We start from the raw sequence: 21946 nt of genomic DNA on the forward strand, positions 1-21946 counted from the left end.
GATTGTTTCCTCTCTCCTTCAAACTCACTTTCTTTATTTTTGCTTTCTAATTCCAGCTTTACTCCCCTCCTGACTGAATCTCTTCTCAGGTTCTCATCCCCCTGCCAAGCTAGTTTAAACCCTCCCCAACAGCACTAGCAAGCCCCCCCACCCCCTCATGAGGATATTGGTCCCGGCTCTATTGAGGTGCAACCCGTCCAGCTTGTACAGGTCCCACCTCCCCCAGAAGCGGTCCCAATGCCTCAGGAAACTAAAGCCCTCCCGCCTGCACCATCTCTCCAGCCACGTATTCATCTTCTCTATCGTCCTAGTTCTGTACTCACTAGCTCGTGGCACCGGCAGTAATCTGGAGATTACTAGCTTTGAGGCTAGCTCCCTAAACTCTGCCCGCCGGAACTCATCCCTCTTTCTACCTATGTCATTGGTCCCGATTATGGACCCCGACCTCTGGCTAATATTCTGTAGTCTTTAGGTGTTTTTTGATGTAATGTAATTTGAGATTGTATTTTACATTTCATTTTTTGGTGCTGTGTTTTGAAGAGCTAACACATAAATAGCAGGATACGGACTCTCTCCAGCTTTGCTGCATTCTTTATCATTGATTTGGGAGGTGCTGGACAGAGACTACACAAACTGAGATCTCCCTAGCCTGTATAGCTCTGTGCAACACTATGTAGTGCATTTAGCCAGTGCAGCATCAGTGGGGGGCGGGAGGGGTGGGGGGGAAATTCAATTTAATTCTCACAGTCAGCAGCCTGATGTAATATTTATTCTCTTCAATATTTGGATCAACAAACCAGTTAAGAGGGAGCATATGAGTGATTATTTTGGATTGAAGATCTTAGTGTTATGTTGGAAAAGCTAATACATATACAACTAAAAATGATGATGCCCTCCCAATGTAGGCTATTACACCACAGGAAAAGCATCATACTACTAACTAATCTTGATAAAACAAGTAGTGTGGAACCTGAATAAAGGCAACCGGAAAAAAATTGGTGACTGACAGCAAAGCAGTTGGTGTGACCCTCAACTGCCGTTAACGACTGCCCAAAATGGTTGCAGCGCTAACTGATCTAAATTGGTGTGGGGGGGGCAGTGGGGGTGGGGGCATGGTGGTAGGTGGCACAGTGCTAGCCTTAGGCACAACACTGCCCTGGTGGCATTGCACGAGAGATCCGGGATAAATTTGTAGTCCTGGTGCTTCCCCAAGCGTCAGTGCGTGAGGCTGTGAAACTCGCAATGCATTGCAGGCAGTGATGAGCTCTGAAATTTAATGGGGCCATGCACACTGAAGCAAGGGAAAATAAAATGCATATTCAATACATTTTTCAGCCCTTTCTGTCTTTTTACAAATATTCAATATTTAAAAGAAGTTCCAAATGTGATTATTCAGCTCTTTAAGCTGAATTATCTTCCTGAACTGAAAAAATGGAAAAACTGCCTCAACACTAATACAAATGGCTCAGCAAGCCAGGGAAGGGGCACCCAGGGTCGCGCCTGCAGCACTCCAGCTTTGTGCAAGGGGTCAACACTGCAAGAGAGGTCCTTTACCCACAGGGGCCAGGAGGCCCTCCAGAAAGAACGATGTGGGACCACATCACCGAGGCCGTCACTGCCAGCAGTGTCGCCCCCACCACCTGACTCCAATATCCTAAGAAGCTTCATGACCTCAGACCACTGGTCAAGGCCAGAGTATGCATCTTCAAAAGCCATCACCTACCAACTGCACCACTAGCCTCACATACTGTTCAATACAGGAACCCAATCACTCATCTACCAATAATCTGCACCAATGACAAGGCACATCTACCATTCCGAGCATCACCTCACCCCCTTGGTGGAGACGGTGCAGGCCATTCTTGGCAGGGGCATGGCTGAGCCCTTGGCAGGGGCATGGCTGAAAGAGGACAAGAGGTGGGTATCCTTGTACGTTATCTCCCTTCTGGCATGCACCTCTAGGTTTCTCACCCTCCAGTCAGCACAACTCCACCCTTGTGTCATCCTCATTACACACACCCAAAAAATGCAGCCTGCCTAGCCAGTGGGTGACCAAGAAGTGGCAGCCTGCGCAGCCAGTGAGACCGCAATATCCCGGCCACAAAGTGGCTGTCTGGGATGCATCCTTCCATCTGATTCCTCTTCTTCGGCTTCCTCCTCTTCTGCATCTTCCTCTTCTGCATCTGCATCTTCCTTTTCTGTATCTTCCTCTTCTGCATCTTCTTCATCCCTCTGCAAGCAGACACTGTAAATGTGAAATTACAGCATAAGATGCTGCAAATGCTCAGTGGGTCAGGCAGCATGTCGACCTGAGACGTTAACTCCACGGATGTTGCGTGAACTGCTGCATATTCGCAGCATGTTATGTCTTCTCAAAGGCGTTCACTTACCATCCGAGCCCTTGCAAGCTTCCAGCAGCACTCCCAAAAAACTTTAAAAGCATTTTTATAGGGTGCTTCCGGTTACCGGCAGCACAAAGGGGCCCACGAATATGGCGGCCACCACGGGGACTGCCTCCAGCCCAAAGACTTTTCCTCTTTACACTTCCAAACCAGGATTATTAGAGTTATCAACTTAATACAAGTGGAATCCACACACAACTGGCAGCATGCCGCCACTTCAATAAAATCCAAAAAAAAACAAGTCCTACCCCTTCCATTCAAACTTACCTGATTGATGTGTGTGTCCCTTTAATATCGCCCCTGTCAGCATCTATCAGCCTGCTTGCAGTCAGGTTAACCTGGCGTGCATAGGACCCAGCGTTGAATTGAGCGCTAGGGTCAAAGTTCGCATAGGTGATGTAAAGTCGGACACCGCCATTTTTTTTTTACAGAGCACTTCTGGTTACCGACAGCACAAAGGGGCCCATGAATATGCCAGCTGTCACGGAGACCACCTTCAGCCCAAAGATTTTCCTCTTTAGACTTCCAATCAAGGATTATTAGAGTTATCAATTTAACACAAGTGGAATCCACATACAGCAGGTAGCTGAGAACTGTGACTCACTGAACTGAACCAGAAATAATTGTCACTGTAACAGTATGAAGCAAATGTCAACCTTAAAAAAATCTTCTGAATGAATATTTGATATTTCAGAGCCTCAGCACTAACAGAAATCATAAACAGCATTAGAAAGGGAAGAATGAAGTCGGAGATGAAAGATATCTCTTTAATTGACTAGATGGTTCACAAAGAAGAACAAGGCACTAAAGTAGATGGCCAACATAAAAATATATAGATATTCAATCCCAAGTCACTGTACTCAGTATTCAATCCTACAAGTCAGGAAGACCAAGTAACCCATGAAAACTAAAATTGTAGTCCCTGCTCAGAATGAGATAACTTCTTTATTCAATGGCTAATTAATGTTTACAAAACAAGTGTAGCACGTCATATGCAATTGTTAGTCTAGATCATTATATATGTAGATAGCACTGTGCCATTATGTGAACTGACAACATTGAGTATTAAATACATTTAAAAATATATTTTTAGCCCAGATTTGTTAAAATTAATTACAATATTGTTAAGTTCCATTAATTAATTAAGTCATACTGCCATTGTGAATCGTATTTCCCTGCTATGCTACAAATGCCATCTCTGGTGCAAAGTTCAGTATTAAAATATTCACCATCTAAAGGTGAACAAAAATGCAATTCCATCCTATTACTATTTTGTGCACATTTACTTATGGGTAAGTGCACTGATCCTGTATTCCCAGCAGGAAGTTGTGGTCAATGGGAGCGCAAGTCTGTGTAGGTTTAGCCTTATCTCTGTCCCTCAAAGACTCCTCCTCGATAGGCGCATGGGATCAGTGAACAAGCTTAAAACCTTTTCAGCAGAGGAAAATAATATGAGTGGCATCTAAATAAATAGAGCATGTGCAGAACAGAACAGGCTAAGCAAATTAATATTTTCAACAGCTGGAGGAAGCTAATTCAAAGCCAACAGTCTTTTGGCATCAAATCAAGACCGCATTCAATTTTTAGTCTTGTTTAGCATATCACAGGAAAAAACAGCACTTGGCAAAGTGGAGACCAGAGTCTGATCAATAATTCAAAATGAAGTCAGATTAAACGCCTAACAGCATCAAAGAGTTTAAGACTCTCAAACCAGCTGGAAAAATCCAGTTTTGATTTCTTTGTTGCGTCGCTAGGATGATATAACAGCTGGCAGATGAGAAGTGTAACCACAAGCTGATCCACCCTGGAGCATTGTACATGTTACTATGCCCTTAGTTAGGGAGTACAAGTGGCCATAGCAGTGTGTCCTCTGCATTCTTCTCATCCAATGAACTTTTTAGGTGAATCTAGTTGAGTTTGATGGGCTGTTGATTGCTGTACCGAATAATGATCATTAAATATATTGTGCATTGATAGCTGTTCTCTCTGATTTACTCCCAATTGATTTCTTAATCCTTGCTCTGTCATTTAATTTATTAGTTTATTAGGGCGAGAAATTGCGTAGCGCCCCATTTGGGATGATAACTTTTCAAGGAGCACAAAAGTACCATTGGGCAAAAAGGATTTGCAGCTGACGGGAACTTACGCTTTTGCACTCCAAGAGGGAAGTGGAGCACTAAATCAAGCGCTACCACTTCCCTTAGAGCTCTAGAGGGAGTGAGAGGGATGGTATCGGCAGAGCGCTGAGCAATGCTCAGTGCAGCGCTGCCATCTGTATAGGCTCCTTCCTTCCCTTAAAGGGAGGGGCCAATGCTGAGGTGAATGAGTTTTCATGCTGTCTGTGTTGGGTCAAGGCACCTGCGCTACGTGCATAGCAGCCCCAAGCACTCTAAGAGAGTCCAGGGCTGCGCAATCGTGGGGGCAAAGGAAATCAGGAGGCACCAGAATGGGGAGAGAAATAAATTTTGCTCTACCTGACCACCACTGCCTTTAAATATCGCTCTCCAAGCGGCCAGCCGAGGTGACAACGCCTCCTGCAGCTGCCATTGTTGACGCCAGGCGAACTTGCAGGGGACGGGAGCAAATATTGCATCTGGGCGGTAATGGGGTGCTGCGCACCAGATGACATCACAATCTCCGGGGTGCAAGAGAGTGAGGTAATAAGTATGATTTTGCCGTGGCCGGTCGATAACTCTTTAGCACCCTGTTACCACCCCCCCCCCCCCCCGCAGGCGCTAACAAGAGGCGCAAACCAGGCCAATTTCTCCCCCTTAGTATCTCCACTGTACATACTAAAGGTAACCTAAGATCATTAGAAACTATTAAATTGGTTCATTCATTTTTAATTTAGATCTGAACAGAGTCAGGCTTCAAAGAAGCATTTTATCACCTGTCAGTTTATTGATTACAATATATAGTGACAAGTTTATTTTGATATTTATATCACTTGATAAAGTTTCAATCATGACAATTTCAGTGCCGGGGCATCATGGATTGGATTCACCTTCACAATCCCACCTCAAATCAGCAAATTAGGGAAAAATCATGCAGTGAGGCCTACTGCCATCTCATCAACTGGCCTGCACTTCCCTCCCTGCTTCTGCCAGGTCTGCCGCTGGTCATTCCTTCTACTCCCATCTGCCTCAGTTACCACCATTTCCTAAAACCTACCAAGATGCTGATCTTCCAATCTTCGGGCCCTTTTTCCCTTTAACTGCCCTACCGCCTCTTCTGGTGCTGCAGCAGTGGTCCCACCACTGGGATTTTGTGGCTGGGCAATGATGGGCTCTCTCTTGTCAGTGGGAATCCTGCCAGAAGTCTGCCAGGCATCAGTAGTGAACCCTCATCCTATGGTTCAATAAATGTTGCAGTGGTATCAGAGGAATGGGTGGAAGTCCTGTCCCACCAGAACACCACTGCTGGGAGAAGTATCTCATCCTGGAGCTCATCGGTATTCACAGCTTTTTTTACTCAAGGTGTTCATTAGTCATTGGTATGCATTGTGGCAGTCATTACATAGTAATGGCCTTATTATAGAATAAATCTACCCAATGAACAACACACTATATATAATCTATCCATAATATATTAAGATTCTTACATAGGTCATGTGCTCCATTGAAAACATCTGTGTACACATTTCCACCCTCATTTATGCCAAACCCCAAGTTCCTCTTTCACAGTAATGCCAAATCAAAAGATGCCCTTCCCATGCCGCCAAACCCCAAGCAGACCCAATGCTGTATTGTCAAAATCCAGGAACCCCACTCCACGTTTTCCAAAACTCAGGACCATCCTCAGTGCTAACAAAGTCAAGGGCCATCTCCAAGTGCAGCTAAACCACTATAAATGTCAACTGACCCAATATCCACAGCCTTTTGAAGGAGAGAGTTCCAGATTTTCACTACCCTTTGTGTGAAAAAATGCTTTCTGATTTCACTCCTGAAAGACCTCACTCTAATTTGAAGATTGTGTTCCTTGTTCTGAATTCCTCCACCAGCGCAAATAGTTTTCTGAGTATCAACCTTCTAAACTCAAGGAAATACAAACCAAGTTTATGCAACGTGTCCTTATAATTTAACTATTTAAGCCCTGATATCATTCTAGTGAATTTGTACTGTACTCCCTCCAAGATCAATATATCTTTCCTGAGGTGCGGTGCCCAAATCTGAATGTAGTACTCCAGTTGGGGTCTGACCAAGGTTCTGTATAACTCAGGTATCACTTCCTCACTTTTGAATTCCAACTCCCTTGAGATAGCGACCAACATTCCATTAGCCTTTTTTGATTACTTTTTGTACAGGGAAGTGGAGATTAATTTAAACAGAAAAATTGTAATGAATAAAATAATTTGAATTAAAGCCAGACGGATTCTAGTATAAAAGTTTATTTTTAAAAATAGGTTTGGAGATATGACTGTATTAATTATAATCATTAAAAAATCTCTAGCATGTCACCCCAAAGGTACCCCGATTTACATCTCCAAAGGAGGATCGTCACTAGTTGGTGGTTAAACAATGGACAAACTGAGGCTTGAGCCCTCACTTAATGGACAGCAGGTACTCGGAGCACATCACAAGTGGCATGGTGAGCAACATAATTCACCATAAAACATGTGAGTGCATTGTAAATATTCTTTTGACCATGTTACCCCATCAAATGGTGGTCTACCATTTGGAGATGTATTTAAAATTTGGCATTTTTAAAAATCTCCTAAAACAATTTGCAACCTGAAGGAATGAGACTCCATACGTAAAATAGTTAATTTTCAGTGCCAGAAAGATTAATTGACTGTCATTAACACTTATCACGTCGTTAAAGGGGTACTTACGCTAATTACTCGCCCTAAATATCTGCAGTGAGTTTAGTTCATAACTACCGCGCAAATACATCAACTTTAGGACATTCAATGCATGTCAATGGTGAGGCAGACAGCAATATGCCATTTTCACAAAGCTAACAGTGGAGCAGCACAACCCAGAGGGCAACTTTTGGATATTCGCATTTAACCGCACATCAGTAACTCACCTGAAGTTGCTGTACCTTTTATGCATAAATAAAGGCAAACGCCATTAGCCTCACCATTATTTTAGCAGCAAAATATGGCCCATTAAAAGCATTGGGGTATACATCATAGAAAGTGTTTAAAGTTATGAAAAAAAGGTTTGAAAAATTGGGGCATTATTCAATGAGGCAGAGAAGGTTAAGAACAAATCTAATAGAGATGATCAAAATTATGAAAGATTTTAAGAGGATAAGTAATGAAAGATTGTTTCCAAATGAATGGCAAATTTTTTAACAATATATGTAAATTCAGGATTAGTGGTAAAAGTATAAAGGGAGAGGGGTATCAGAACATGGAAATGGATCAATGGCAGGAATAGGAGAAGTATCTTCTTTCCTCCATTGGACATGATAAATTATATCGGTTCACTTTTTAAAAATTCGTTCACCGGATGTAGGCATCGCTGGCAAGGCCAGCATTTATTATCCATCCATAATTGCTCTTGAGAAGATGGTAGTGAGTTCCCTTCTTGAACTGCTGCAGTCTGTGTGATGAAGGTACTCCCATAGAGCTGTTTTGGAGGGAGTTCCAGGATTTTGACCCAACAATGATGGGGAACGGTGATATACTTCCAAGTCAGAATGGTGTGTAACTTGGAAGGGAACTTGCAGGTGATGGTGTTCCCATGCGCCTGCTGCCCTTGTCCTTCTTGGTGATAGAAATTGCAGGTTTGGGAGGTGCTGCCGAAGAAACCTTGCCAAGTTGCTGCAGTGCATCTTGTAGATAGTATACACTGCAGCCACTGTGTACCAGTGGTGGAGGCAGTGAATGTTTAACTTGGTGAATAAGCTGCCAATCAAGCGAGCCGCTTTGTCCTGGATGGTATCGAGCTTCTTGAGTGTTGTTGGAGCGGCACTCATCCAGGCAAGTGGAGAGTATTCTATCACATTCCTGACTTGTGCCTTGTAGATGGTGGAAAGGCTTTAGGGAGTCAGGAGGTGCGACACTCACTGCAGAATACCCAGCCTTGGCCTGCTATTGTTGCCACAGTATTTATGTGGCTGGTACGGTTAAGTTTCTGGTCAATGGTAACCCCCAGGATGTTGATGGTGGGTTATTCAACGATAGTAATGCCGTTAAATCTCAAGGGATGGTGGTTAGACTCTCGCTTGATGGAGATTGCCTGCACTTTGTGGCGCGAATGTTACTTGCCACTTATCAGCCCAAGCCTGGATGTCATCCAGGTCTTGCTTCATGCAGGCACGGACTACTTCATTATCTGAGGAGTTGCGAATGGCACTGAACAATGTGCAATCATCAGCGAGCATCAGCACTTCTGACATTATGATGGAGGGAAGGTTATTGATGAAGCAGCTAAAGATGGTTGGGCCTATGACACTGCCCTGAGGAACTCCTGTAGAGATAACCTGGGGCTGAGATGATTGACCTCCAACAACCACAACCATCTTCCTTTGTGCTAGGTAAGACTCCAGCCAGTGGAGAGTTTCCCCCTGATTCCCGCTGACTTTTACTAGTGCTCCTTGATGCCACACTGGGTCAAATGCTGTCTTGATGTCAAGGACATTGGTGAGCAGGTTATTGGTGAGTAAGTCCCGCTTGATAGCACATTCGACAACACTTTCCATCACTTTGCTGATGATTGAGAGTAGACTGATGAGACGATAATTGGCCAGATTGGATTTGTCCTGCTTTTTGTAGACAGGACATACATAGGCTGTTTTCCACATTGTCGGGTAGATGTACTGGAACAGTTTAGTTAGAGACGCGGCTAGTTCTGCAGCACAAGTCTTGAGCACTTCAGTCTTCAATCTTCTTACTAACGCTTAGGAAGTGAAAATTTGTACCTTATCTGCCCATTGCCTAAAATTTTGGCTCCATGTGAAATGACAAAATTAGTTTTAGAGTGTTTATGAAGCCGGAAACTTGTGAGGGGGGCTCCTTTACAATTACAAATGTAGCAGGATGCATGATGACTGCAGTGTTTTCATATCTCCTTTGCTCATTAGTCAACAGCTTATGTTTTCAGAAGTATTACTGTGCAACTTGAAATTGTTTAGACAATCTCTCACAGGTAAATGAATACATGTTTATATGTAACTGGAGAATTGTTTATTAAAATGAATAAGCAACTACCCTGATGCAATGTTCATTATTAATAGATTCTGAAAATGTCCCTTTTTTACTGCTGAACACATATTAGAATACTCAAATGAGCTCCTGTAGAACAACTTGATTAAAAATCTACAGGAGACTCAAAGAGCAAATACATGCTACACAGTGGGACATAATGAATAAACTGTTTATTTCATTAATAACAAATTAGAGTTTTACCAAATCTATTATGAAACAAAAGTTAAATGTGTTTTTATAAAAGGGATTTGGTGATGACATATAGGGTAGAAATTGGACCTCATTGTACTTGTCTTACGGGTGTAAAATGGGTACGAAAAGGCCCAATTTTTGTGACCAACATCTAGTGCCCCAAGGATGCCTGAAAGGATGATTTTTCAGGCATTCCTTGTGGCCATCTAAAGCAGTTGTTAGGCCCCTTTCGTATGTAAATAAGGGGCCTAATGCCTGTTTTCAGACCACTCAGAAGTGTCCCTAGGAGCAGAGCAGGCATGGGCCTGTCCTCTCAACTTCATCTGGCATGGATGCAGTCTAAGAACCACCCAAAACGGTGAGTTTCCGTAATTTTTTTAAAATTCATGTGGAGCCAGGAGGAGCTCCTCCCGGCTCAACATCACTCCTGACTGCTGACTGCTGCCTGCTGGCTGTGTTTGGCCCGACTCCCACTGTTTTTCCCCCTGAGGTGACCTGAAATTTATTCATGCAGAAGCGCGAGATGCCTCTGGAAACGTGACAGACACCAGCAGCTTGCCCAACTTATTTAGATGAGGCCTGAGGCCCAATTTCTGGGCCCAGAATTTCTATTCCATATAAGTTTGTTTTTGGCACCTGTAGAACAGAGTAGATTATGGGATGATTTGCTAGAGGTGGTCACAATTATAATTAATGGTACTTGGGATTTAGGATCGCTGGAATGGCCAAAAAACACGAGGTAACTCCGGAGAAGTTAATTAATGACAAAAAATGACAAACCGCTTCTGCCAATTTTTCTGCAACAAAAATGTTCTTACCTGATTTATCCACCACTGATATGCTAAAAAAAAAAGGCAAGTACCTCCCCATTAGTTCCATAACCTTCTCCTGATATAGTGTGAGCGTTTAAAGGTGGCAATATCCACTCTGGCATCCTGCCTCTGTGGGCATTGTGTGCCAATTGCTTCTGCAAGGGTAGAGGAGATGGAGTACAGTAGTGTAGCAGTTATGTTACTGGGCTGGTAATCCAAAGAACATAGTTAAAATTTAAATTCAGGAAAGTACAATAAAGGGATGTGGGAAGCAGGCAGGCACATGGGATTAGGGCTACTGCTTGTGAGGAGAATAAACAGCAATACCGACTACTTGAGCCAAATACCTGTTTCTACATTATATTATCTGTTAGTTATATGTAAGTTATATGTAAGTCACAATGTGTTATAAATGTGACACATATAAGCCTTCTAATTTTCAGGTTTTTCATAATTTGAGTTTAAAAAATCACTTATGTGTTCATACATACTTCTTCGGTTAAAAAGTAAAAGAGGGGCTGAAATTCCTTGTGATCTTCAGCATGCACTGTTTTGCCGATCAATCTTTCTTGCGGCTTTGAGAATCTGCCCACCCAACTCCTGTGGGACTCATTTGCGTTGGAACGCCAATCACCTGGTGACACAGAGCACAAAAAATTCCTGGAGCTCTGTCGCAGATGTCAATACAGATGCCACCTGCTGTATTGTTGCCTTCAAGGAAGAGAAACCTTCGTAGATCTTGTGGCATAGGAGAGATGTAGACTTGACATTAACACCTGTCAATTGCTGCACGCCCTGGGAGATTGTCCTCAAAGCCTGCACATACAAACCATGTTCCACAAACCATTCTTTGTTCAGGTGAGAGCCCATGAGCTCTGGGTCCATGACTCTGAAGACAGCCATCTCCTCTGCCTCCACAGGGAAGTGGGCACATCCTCACACACCTCCATCATGGAAGTATCTGCCGCTGTCCTGAACCTCATTATGTACATTTTTATGGGTAGAAATCCCTGGGAAAGTACCTGGGAAAGAGGAAGCAACTTCTACAGGTGATAAACTAGGCGTGGTTGGGAATTAGGTAGACGGAGTGAAATCAGTCTGTGGCTCTGGTATTTTGGACAGGGTTTTGGGCCAGCCACATTATAGAATGCAGCCAAATGTCCCAGTTATTTCCCCCACAAACCCAATTTGTAATTATTTTGCTTTATTGCCTTTATTTCAGATCTCCCTGGCTCAAACACATCTCACCAGCCAAGAAGACAGACTAGGGAACACACCCAGGCCTCTGCAAATACTCGACTCAGCCTTTTGGAGATACCATCTGATTTCCTGTCCTCCACTCAGCAGCCTCTCCTAACACAATGGAATGATATTGTGAATTTTTATTGTTCATTTCATGCAAGATGATGTAGCGGTAATGACTCTTCACGAGGTAAAATACTTCTCGGCGTATACCAGACAGAACACAAAGAGACAAGCTGTCACCTGTCCAGAATCACAGCAAAAGTCTATCAAATGGCCATTTGTTTGGGGAACAGTTAATTTGCTCCTTTTTATCTGTATTCTCAATCAACACGCAAGCAGATTTATATGGCGAGCACTAGCAGTCATGCTCCCCTTGGCAATCACTGCTGGCATAAATAAGTAAAAGTTGACCAGCAGTGCATTCACATTCCAGATGTATAGTGCTGTACGAAGCCAAAACCACCTAGAAATGTTTTGGGCCTGTTTTCGGGTGGATACTGTGAGGGTATTTTAACATGGGTGAGCGTGTGGGATTGGGTGTGGGTGGAGGGTTAAATGGGGGAAAATTCCAAGTGCGTTGGGAATCTGGCTCCAATCTGGCGATTTCTGGGTTTTACCGAGACAGGTCATGGAGGGGCAGCCGGGGCGTTCAACGTGTGAGTTGGGAGGTCCTGTGAGTTCGGCGAGTCAGGAGGGCGACGAGTCGGGAGGTCGATGAGTCAGGAGGTCCTGTGAGTTCGGCGAGTCGGGAGTTCGGTGAGTCGGGAGGTCGGTGAGTCGGGAGACCCTGTGAATTTTGAGGCCCGGAGGTCCAAGTGCTCGGGAGGTTAGGAGTCCGGGGAGCAGGAGGCCCAGAGGTAGGTGAGGAGTTCACTTCTGGCGAGGAGCTCACAGCCCTCGGTCCGGGCAGGTTAGTGATTGACTGTTTGATTGGTAAGTATCTCACTTTTTCTTTCTCTTTTTAATCAGTTAAATTTAAATAGAGGGATGGCAGGGGAGCTCAGTCCTGTGGAGTGTACATCGTGCAGCATGTGGGAAGTCCTGGACACTTTGTGAGGCCTAGACAACCATTTGTGCAGGAGGTGTCTCCAGCTTCAACTACTCGAGCTCTGCGTTTCAGAGCTTGAGCGGCAGCTGGAGTCAATACGATGCATCCGCAAGGCTCAGAGCTACGTGGATAGCACGTTTCACCCACTGTCCCTCTGCCCGCACAGCTTAAAAGCGTGCGGGCAGAGGGGCAGTGGGTGAACACCAGACAGAGGAAGAATGTTAGGCAGGTAGTGCAGGAGTTCCCCTGCCCCCCTTTCCCCCCCTCCCCCGCCCCGCGAGTCCATCTCGCTTTCCAACCGATATTTTCTTTTGAGTACAGGTGAAAGCATTGGTGCCTCTGGGGAGTGCAGCCAGAGCCAAGCCCAAGGTACCACGGGTGGCTCAGCTGCACAGGGGAGAGGAACAAAGAATAAGAGAGCTGTAGTGATAGGGGATTCAATAGTTAGGGGAACAGAGAGGTGTTTCTGCTGCTGTAGATGTGACTCCAGGATGGTATGGTGCCTCCCTGGTGCCAGGGTCAGGGCATTCTGGGGGGAGTGGGTAAACAGCTTGAAGTCGTGGTCCATATCGGGACCAACGACTTAGGTAGAAAGAGGGATGAGGTCTTGCAGGCAGAATTTAGGGAGCTCGGAGAAAAATTAAAGGGTAGGCCCGGATGAAATGCATCCCAGGCTCTTGGCGAAGCAAAAGAGGAAATAGCACAGGCCTTGACCATCATTTTCCAGTCCTCTTTGGATTTGGGCATGGTGCCGGAGGACTGGAGCACTGCTAATGTGGTACTCTTGTTTAAGAAGGGAAAAAGGGATAGGCCGAGTAATTACAGGCTTGTCAGCCTAAACTCAGTGGTGGGAAAACTATTGGAAAAAATCCTGAAAGACAGGATAAATCTACATTTAGAAAGGCAAGGATTAATTAGGGACAGACAGCACGGATTTGTTAAGGGAAGATCGTGTTTGACTAACCTGATTGAAATTTTCAAGGAGGTAGTAAGGTGGGTCAATGAGGGTAGTGCGTATGATGTAGTGTATATGGACTTTAAAAAAGCTTTTGATAAGGTCCCACGTGGTAAACGAAGATTAAAGCCCATCGATCCAGGGCAAAATGTCAAGTTGGATCCAATATTGGCTTAAACGTAGGAAGCAAAGGGGATGTTTTTGTGACTGAAACATAGAAACGTAGAAACATAGAAAATAGGTGCTGGAGTAGGCCATTCGGCCCTTCGAGCCTGCACCGCCATTCAATAAGATCATGGCTGATCATTCCTTCAGTACCCATTACCTGCTTTCTCTCCATACCCTTTGATCCCCTTAACTGTAAGGGCCATATCTAACTCCCTCTTGAATATATCCAATGAACTGGCATCAACAACTCTCTGCGCCAGGGAATTCCACAGGTTAACAACTCTCTGAGTGAAGGAGTTTCTCCTTATCTCAGTCCTAAATGGCCTACCCCTTACCCTAAGACTATGTCCCCTGGCTCTGGACTTCCCCAACATCAGGAACATTCTTCCTGCATCTAACCCGTCCAGTCCCGTCAGAATCTTATATGTTTCTATGAGATCCCCTCTCATCCTTCTAAACTCCAGTGAATAAAGGCCCAGTTGATCCAGTCTCTCCTCATATGACAACCCAGCCATCCCTGGAATCAGTCTGGTGAACCTTCGCTGCACTCCCTCAATAGCAAGAATGTCCTTCCTCAGACTAGGAGACCAAAACTGAACACAATATTCCAGGTGAGGCCTCATTAAGGCCCTGTACAACTGCATTAAGATCTCCCTGCTCCTATATTCAAATCTCCTAGCTATGAAGGCCAACATAACATTTGCCTTCTTTACCGCCTGCTGTACCTGCATGCCCACTTTCAGTGACTGATGAACTATGACACCCAGGTCTCGTTGCACCTCCCCTTTTCCTAATCTGCCGCCATTTAGATAATATTCTGCCTTCGTGTTTTTGCCCCCAAAATGGATAACCTCACATTTATCCACATTATACTGCATCTGCCATGCATTTGCCCACTCACCTAACCTGTCCAAGTCTCCCTGCAGCCTCTTAGCATCCTCCTCACAGCTCACACCGACTGGAAGTGTTATGTCTTGAATAAAGAGTCAGCCTAGATACTGCAAACTCAAAGTAAGTGTGACCGTAATCCTTTATTACAGATCAGAGTGCCTCTCCAGCCTGTGAGGCCTCCTTATATCCAGGTGCTCCCAAGGGATTGTGGGATCCCTTGGGGCTCCAGGGGATACGCCCTCTGGTGGTTAGACATGGTAATTACAGGTTTACATACATAACATTTCCAGTGGTTTCCGCAGGGCTCAGTACTGGGTCCCTTGCTTTTTGTGGTATACATCAATGATCCAGATTTGAATATAGGGAGTATGATTAAGAAGTTTTGCAGATTACACTAAAATTGGCTGCATGGTTGGTAATGAAGAGGAAAGTCATGGACTACAGGAGGATATTAATCTACTGGTCAGGTGGGCAGAACAGTGGCAAATGGAATTTAGTTCGGAGAAGTGTGAGATAATGCACTTTGGGAGGGCTAATAAGGAAAGGGTATACACATTAAATGGCAGGCCACTTAGAAGTGTAGATGAACAAAGGAACCTTGGAGTGCTTGTCCACAGATCCCTGAAAGTAGCAGGCCAGGTAGATAAGGTGGCTAAGAAGGCATACAGAATGCTTACCTTTATTGGCCGAGGCATAGAATACAAGAGCAGGGAGATTATGCTTATAATGCATAATTCTCTGGTTAGATCACAGCTGGAATACTGCATGCAGTTCTGGTCATCGTATTATAGGAAGGACGTGATTGCACTAACGAGGGGGCAGAGGAGATTTACTAGGATGCTGCCTGAAATGGAGAATCTTAGCCAAGAGGACAGATTGGATAGGCCGGGTTTGTTCTCATTGGAACAGAGGAAGCTAAGAGGAGACCTCATTGAGGTGTATAAAATTTTGAGGGGCCTGGATATAGTGGATAGCAAGAGCCTATTTCCCTTGATGGAGGGGTCAATTATGAGGGGGCATAGTTTTAAGGTGGTTGGTGGAAGGTTCAGAGTGGATTTGAGGGAAAGCGTCTTCACGCAGAGGGTTGTGGGGATCTGGAACTCACTGCCTGGAAGTGTGGTGGATGCAGAAACTCTCGCCACATTTAAAAGGTGCTTGGATGGGCACTTGAAGTCTCGTAACCTGCAGGGTTACGGACCTAGAGCTGGTAAGTGGGGTTAGACTGGATAACCTCTTGTTGGCTGGCGCAGATACGATGGTAATTACTGCAGGGAATCGAACACAGCCACGGTAATCTCCTGGACTAGTTTTGAACGCCTGGATGGGTCGGAGAGAAATTTTCCCAGATTTTTTTTCCCCAATTGGCCTTGGTTTTTACCTGTTTTTTGCCTCTCCCAGGAGATCGCATGGCTCCAGTTGGGGTGGAGTGTAGAATGTTGCGGTGCAGGGGATGTCGCAGTTGTGTGGGGTGGAATGTTTGGGCCAGGTGCTCTTTACCTTTCCGCCATTGTTCATTGTTCATAGGTTTACATGTAGCCTTCAGGGCTGCTGACCAAGGGCCGTGTGGCTCTTTGGCGGCCGGCGTGGACACGATGGGCTGAAATGGCCTCCTTCTGTGCTGTAAATTTCTATGTTTCTCAGTTTCTAACCCGCTCCCAGGAGGCATCTTAAATCTATTAATGAGGCTGGTAGCATCTGATTTAAGCTGGTTTGGAGGTTTTACTGTGGGCGGCCAGGTTTCCCAGGTTGGGAAACCCGCAGCTGAAGCACGGGGAGAAGGTAAGTACTTTCACAGCACTCCTTGTGGGCCAGGAGGAGCAGGAGTGCTTCCTCCGGCCCTACAAACTTCCCCACCATCAGACACCCCCCTCCATACAAAGACTCCCGAGGTCTGGAATCACCCCCTAGGGTCAGAGATCGGACACTCCCGGGATCGCAACCCACACCGATGACTGCTCCCAATAGTCATGGAACGCTCCCCGCCTGACTGAAAGCCAAGACTGTCAATCAGGCTGACTTCTAAGAGGGGATCCTGTCAATTACAAAAGGCCCACGCTGTGGAGTTAAAAATGACTGCACTCCATGAAGTGCTGCATTGGTTGCCACCAATGTAGTTATACAGATTCCTGATTGAGTGACCGAGCGTCTCTTTGCAGGCACTGGTTATGGAGGCCTGGAGGGCAGACCAAGCGCTGTGGACATTCTGTATCTCGGGGTCATCAAGGCACGCCAGGTTAGCTGTGAGGAGCTGACTGAATAGGGCTCTCTTAGTTGGGTCCATAAGTGCCCCGGCATTGACTTTTTTGCGGCACTGCTTCTGCTGCTCCCTCTGCTTTGACGCTATGCTGATGTCAATGATGGATTGTATTAGGCAGTGGTCCGTCCAGCAGTCAGCAGCTCCTGTCATGGCGCGGACATCCTTGCGATCCCTGGCTCGGACGATGATATAGTCAAGCATGTGCCAATGTTTGCAGCGAGGGTGTTGCCACGATGCCTTGTATTTATCCCTCTGGCGGAACAAGGTGTTGGTGCCGACAAGTTCACGTTCCAGACATTTTATCAGGAGTAGGGTACCACTGGAGTTGGCTTTCCCTACCCCATCTCTGCCAATCACGCCTCCCCAGAGGTCTGTGTCCTTGCCGACCCTGGCGTTGAAGTTGCCGAGGAGGATCAGTTTGTCGCCCACGGGAATGCAGGACAGGGATTTTTCAAGGTTGGAGTAACAACCCTCTTTGTCCTCATCTGTTGCATCGAGTGTTCGGGCGTATGCACTGATGACTGTGGCGCACTGGTTCCGGGATAGGGTGAGTCGAAGAGTCATGAGGCGTCCGTTAGCCCCGCAAGGGGAGTCTTTGAGGACTGATTTGATGAGAATGATCAGGAGATTCAAGAGCTAATAGATCGCAAACGCAGGGCATTTCTGAGCCTTAAACAACAACCCAACTCGGGAGCAGCAAAGCAGCATTACAGACGGCTCAAGGCTGAGGTCCAACAAAATACCCGGGACCTAAAGAACAGCTGGTGGATGGAGAAAGCACAAGAGATACAGCAGCTGGCCGACAGCCATGATGTGTGAGGATTCTTCATCGCAGTCAAGGCCACCTTCGGTCCAAATACCCAAGGCCCCACCTCACTGCTCGCCAAGAACGGGGAAACGCTCATCAAGGACACCGAGGCAGTCAAGGCCCGCTGGAAGGAGCACTTCGAAGATCTCCTCAATTGAGACTCTGCCTCTGATTCGAGTGTTCTCGACTCCATTCCGCTACCCGCCACCACCTCAGTGAGACCCCCAACACTGCACGAGGTAGAAAAAGCCATAAGACAGCTAAAAAATAACAAGGCTACGGGAGCAGATGGAATCCCTGCTGAGGCATTGATGTATGGCGGAGAGGCACTGCTGGCGCAAATACATGACCTTATCTCTCTCATCTGAAGAGAGGACAGCATGCCGGGAGATCTTAGAGATGCAGTGATCATGACCATCTTTAAAAAAGGGGATAAGTCCGATTGCGGCAACTATAGAGGAATCTCCCTGCTATCAGCCACTGGGAAACTCATCGCTAGAGTCCTCCTCAACCATCTTCTCCCCGTGACCAAGGAGATCTTCCTGGAGGCGAAGTACAGATTTCGTCCCCTATGGGGCACAACAGACATGATTTTTGCAGCACGACAGCTGCAGGAAAAATGCAGGGAACAGCGCTAGCCCTTACTGCAAATGTGATGCCTCTATCATAGGGCTCAATTTTGGCAACTAGAGATTTCTGGCATACTTACCAGAGGTGCGTCAATTTTCCACTCGTGGAAGTGCGCCAAAAATCGTCAGGCCGATTTTGGCCACTGTGCCGGGTCTTCTAGCTGCTGGCATGGTGTGGCGACTGGGTCTGTGGGCAGAGCCAGCGTCCTGCACTGGAAACAATGCCGGAACGCTGGACATGCGCAGTAGGATCAGGATTACCATGATCGCGCATGCGCAGTAGAATCGGGTCAGTGGGTGAGTGAGAGCTGCAGTTTCAACTGACCGCGCATGCTCAGTAGAATCGGGCTGCCGTTAGTGGAGAAGTTAGGAAAATCAATAAGCACAACAACAATCGGTGCCCCTCCCCGCCCCCCGCAGACAGAATCAAAAAGCAACATTGCAGCTTATTGTTTATCAGATCCAGCGGGTCTTCTGTTTTGTATCAGAGAATTGAGTCGTCCCCCCTTCAGCCTCCCGATACTTTGCCACGTTTCTGCCGAGCCCAGCCAGTCCAGCCCAGCCTCTAACCCTCCCCACTCCCCGCCCCCTTCCCTTCAGCCTCCCAATGCCTCTTTGCCGGCCGCTCCTTTCCCAGGCCGAATGGCCTCCTGTATTGGCCGGCCTACTGCCTTCCCCGGCCGTGTTCATTTCAAGGAAGGATTTACTACTATTATTTATTTGTTATTCCATTGTTTACCCGAGTTCTTTATTTTGATTGAGTTGTTTCAACTTTTATTTGCAATGTTTGGTGCTTGCTGCTTGGATGCAGGTCCTTACTTACTTACCTGCGCCGATTTCTTAACTGCCCGCAAGATTTTCCAGAGCTGGCCACATACACTGACCTAAGTGGGATTTGGAGTAACTTTTAGCTGGCCAGAAGTGCCTAAATGGCCAAAACTGGCATAAGTGGCTGGGAATGCCCCCTTTTGGAAAAAACAACCTGAACTAAAAGAAATCGAACCTACCTGAGTTACTCTGGAGCAAGTTGATTGGGGAAAATGGTGTTTTTTAATGTACGCCAGAAAAACCAACTCACTCTAAAAAAATTTAAAAAAATTGGAGCAAGTCATGGCCAAATTGGGCCCTAAAAAAGGAGGCAGACAAAAAGCAGGAAACTATAGACCAGTTAGCCTGACATCTGTGGTTGGGAAAATGTTGGAGTCCATTATTAAAGAAGCATTACCACGACATTGGGAAAAGCAAAAATCGGTCAGGCAGAGTCAGCCTGGATTTAAGAAGGGGAAGTGATGTTTGACAAATTTGCTGGAATTCTTTGAGGTTGTAACGAACAGGGTGGATAAAGGGGAACCAGTGGATTTGGTGGATTTGGACTTCCAGAAGGCATTTGACAAGGTGCCACATAAAAGGTTACTGCACAAGATAAAAGTTCATAGGGTTGGGGGTAATATATTAGCATGGATAGAGGATTGTTTTCTGTTGGTTAGCCAGAGAGTTGGGATAAATGGGTCATTCTCTGGTTGGCAACCAGTAACTAGTGGGGTGCCGCAGGGATCAGTGCTGGGACCCCAACTAATTACAGTCTATATTAACGACTTGGAAGAAGGGACTGAGTGTATCGTAGCCAAGTTTGCTGACGATACAAAGATGGGAGGAAAAGCAATGTGTGAGGAGGACACAAAAAATCTGCAAAAGGACATAGGCAGGCCAAGTGAGTGAGCAAAACTTTGGCAGATGGAGTATAATGTTTGAAAGTGAGGTCATGCACTTTGGCAGAAAAAATCAAAGAGCAAGTTATTATTTAAATGGAGAAAGATTGCAAAGTGCTGCAGTACAGCAGGACCTGGGGGTACTTGTACATGAAACACAAAAGGATAGTATGCACGTACAGCAAGTGATCAGGAAGGCCAATAGAATCTTAGCCTTTATTGCAAAGGGGATGGAGTATAAAAGCAGGGAAGTCTTGCTACAGTTATACAGGGTATTGGTGAGGCCAGACCTGGAATACTGCGTGCAGTTTTTGTCATGTATTCAACCAGCATTGTAACCCATGTATAATCTGACCTAAGTTGTACACTGTGAGAACAATGACCACTAGGTGGTGAACTTGTGGGAGACATTCCTAACCTGGACCTTCAGGTACAAAAGGGGAAGCTTCACCCACTTTCATCACTTGAGTGCTAAGGAATAAAGGACAGGTCACAGACTGACCTTCTCTCAAGCATGGGCCTCGAGTGCATTTATACTGTGTAGTAAGGACGTATCAGTTTTGGTTTCCATATTTACAAAAGGATAGACTTGCTTTGGAGGCAGTTCTGAGAAGGTTCACTAGGTTGATTCCGGAGAGGAGGGGCTTGACTTATGAGAAAAGTTTGAGTGGGTTGGGCCTCTGCTCATTGGAATTCAGAAGAATGACAGGTGATCTTATCGAAATGTGTAAGATTATGAGGGGGCTTGACAAGGTGGATGCAGAGAAGATGTTAATTTGCGCAAAACATAAAAACAGATAGTAAAAGCTTTTACCGATATATAAAACGGAAAAGAGTGACTAAAGTAAATGTTGGTCCCTTAGAAGACGAGAAGGAGGATTTAATAATGGGAAATGTGGAAATGGCTGAGACCTTAAACAATTATTTTGCTTCGGTCTTCACAGTGGAAGATACAAAAACCATGCCAAAAATTGCTGGTGACGGGAATGTGGGAAGGGAGGACAATGAGACAATCACTATCACTAGGGGGGTAGTGCTGGACAGGCTAATGGGACTCAAGATAGACAAGTCCCCTGGTCCTGATGAAATGCATCCCAGGGTATTAAAAGAGATGGTGGAAGTTATAGCAGATGCATTCGTTATAATCTACCAAAATTCTCTGGACTCTGGGGAGGTACCAGCGGATTGGAAAGCAGCTAATGTAACGCCTCTGTTTAAAAAAGGGGGCAGACAAAAGGCAGGTAACTATAGGCCAGTTAGTTTAACATCTGTAGTGGGGGAAATGCTTGAAGCTATCATTAAGGAAGAAATAGCGGGACATCTAGATAGGAATAGTGCAATCAAGCCGACGCAACATGGATTCATGAAGGAGAAATCATGTTTAACTAATTTACTGGAATTCTTTGAGGATATAATGAGCATGGTGGATAGAGGTGTACCGATGAATGTGGTGTATTTAGATTTCCAAAAGGCATTCGATAAGGTGCCACACAAAAGGTTACTGCAGAAGATAAAGGTACGCGGAGTCAGAGGAAATGTATTAGCATGGATAGAGAATTGGCTGGCTAACAGAAAGCAGAGAGTCGGGATAAATGGATCCTTTTCGGGATGGAAATCGGTAGTTAGTGGTGTGTCACAGGGATCGGTGCTGGGACCACAACTGTTTACAATATA

The 21946-nt window shown here is 45.5% G+C and overlaps 1 long non-coding RNA gene across 1 annotated transcript in view; it reads right to left on the minus strand.

The window, feature by feature from the left end:
• Positions 1–18765, minus strand: part of LOC139274812 (uncharacterized) — a 34388-nt gene extending 15623 nt beyond the window's left edge. The window contains exon 1 of the long non-coding RNA XR_011595616.1: positions 18644–18765. This is a non-coding gene — a long non-coding RNA (uncharacterized lncRNA). The remainder of the gene's footprint in view (positions 1–18643) is intronic.
• Positions 18766–21946: the final 3181 nt, after the last annotated feature.

The sequence above is a fragment of the Pristiophorus japonicus genome, chromosome 10 (assembly GCF_044704955.1).
Source record: "Pristiophorus japonicus isolate sPriJap1 chromosome 10, sPriJap1.hap1, whole genome shotgun sequence".
Lineage (NCBI taxonomy): Eukaryota > Metazoa > Chordata > Chondrichthyes > Pristiophoridae > Pristiophorus > Pristiophorus japonicus.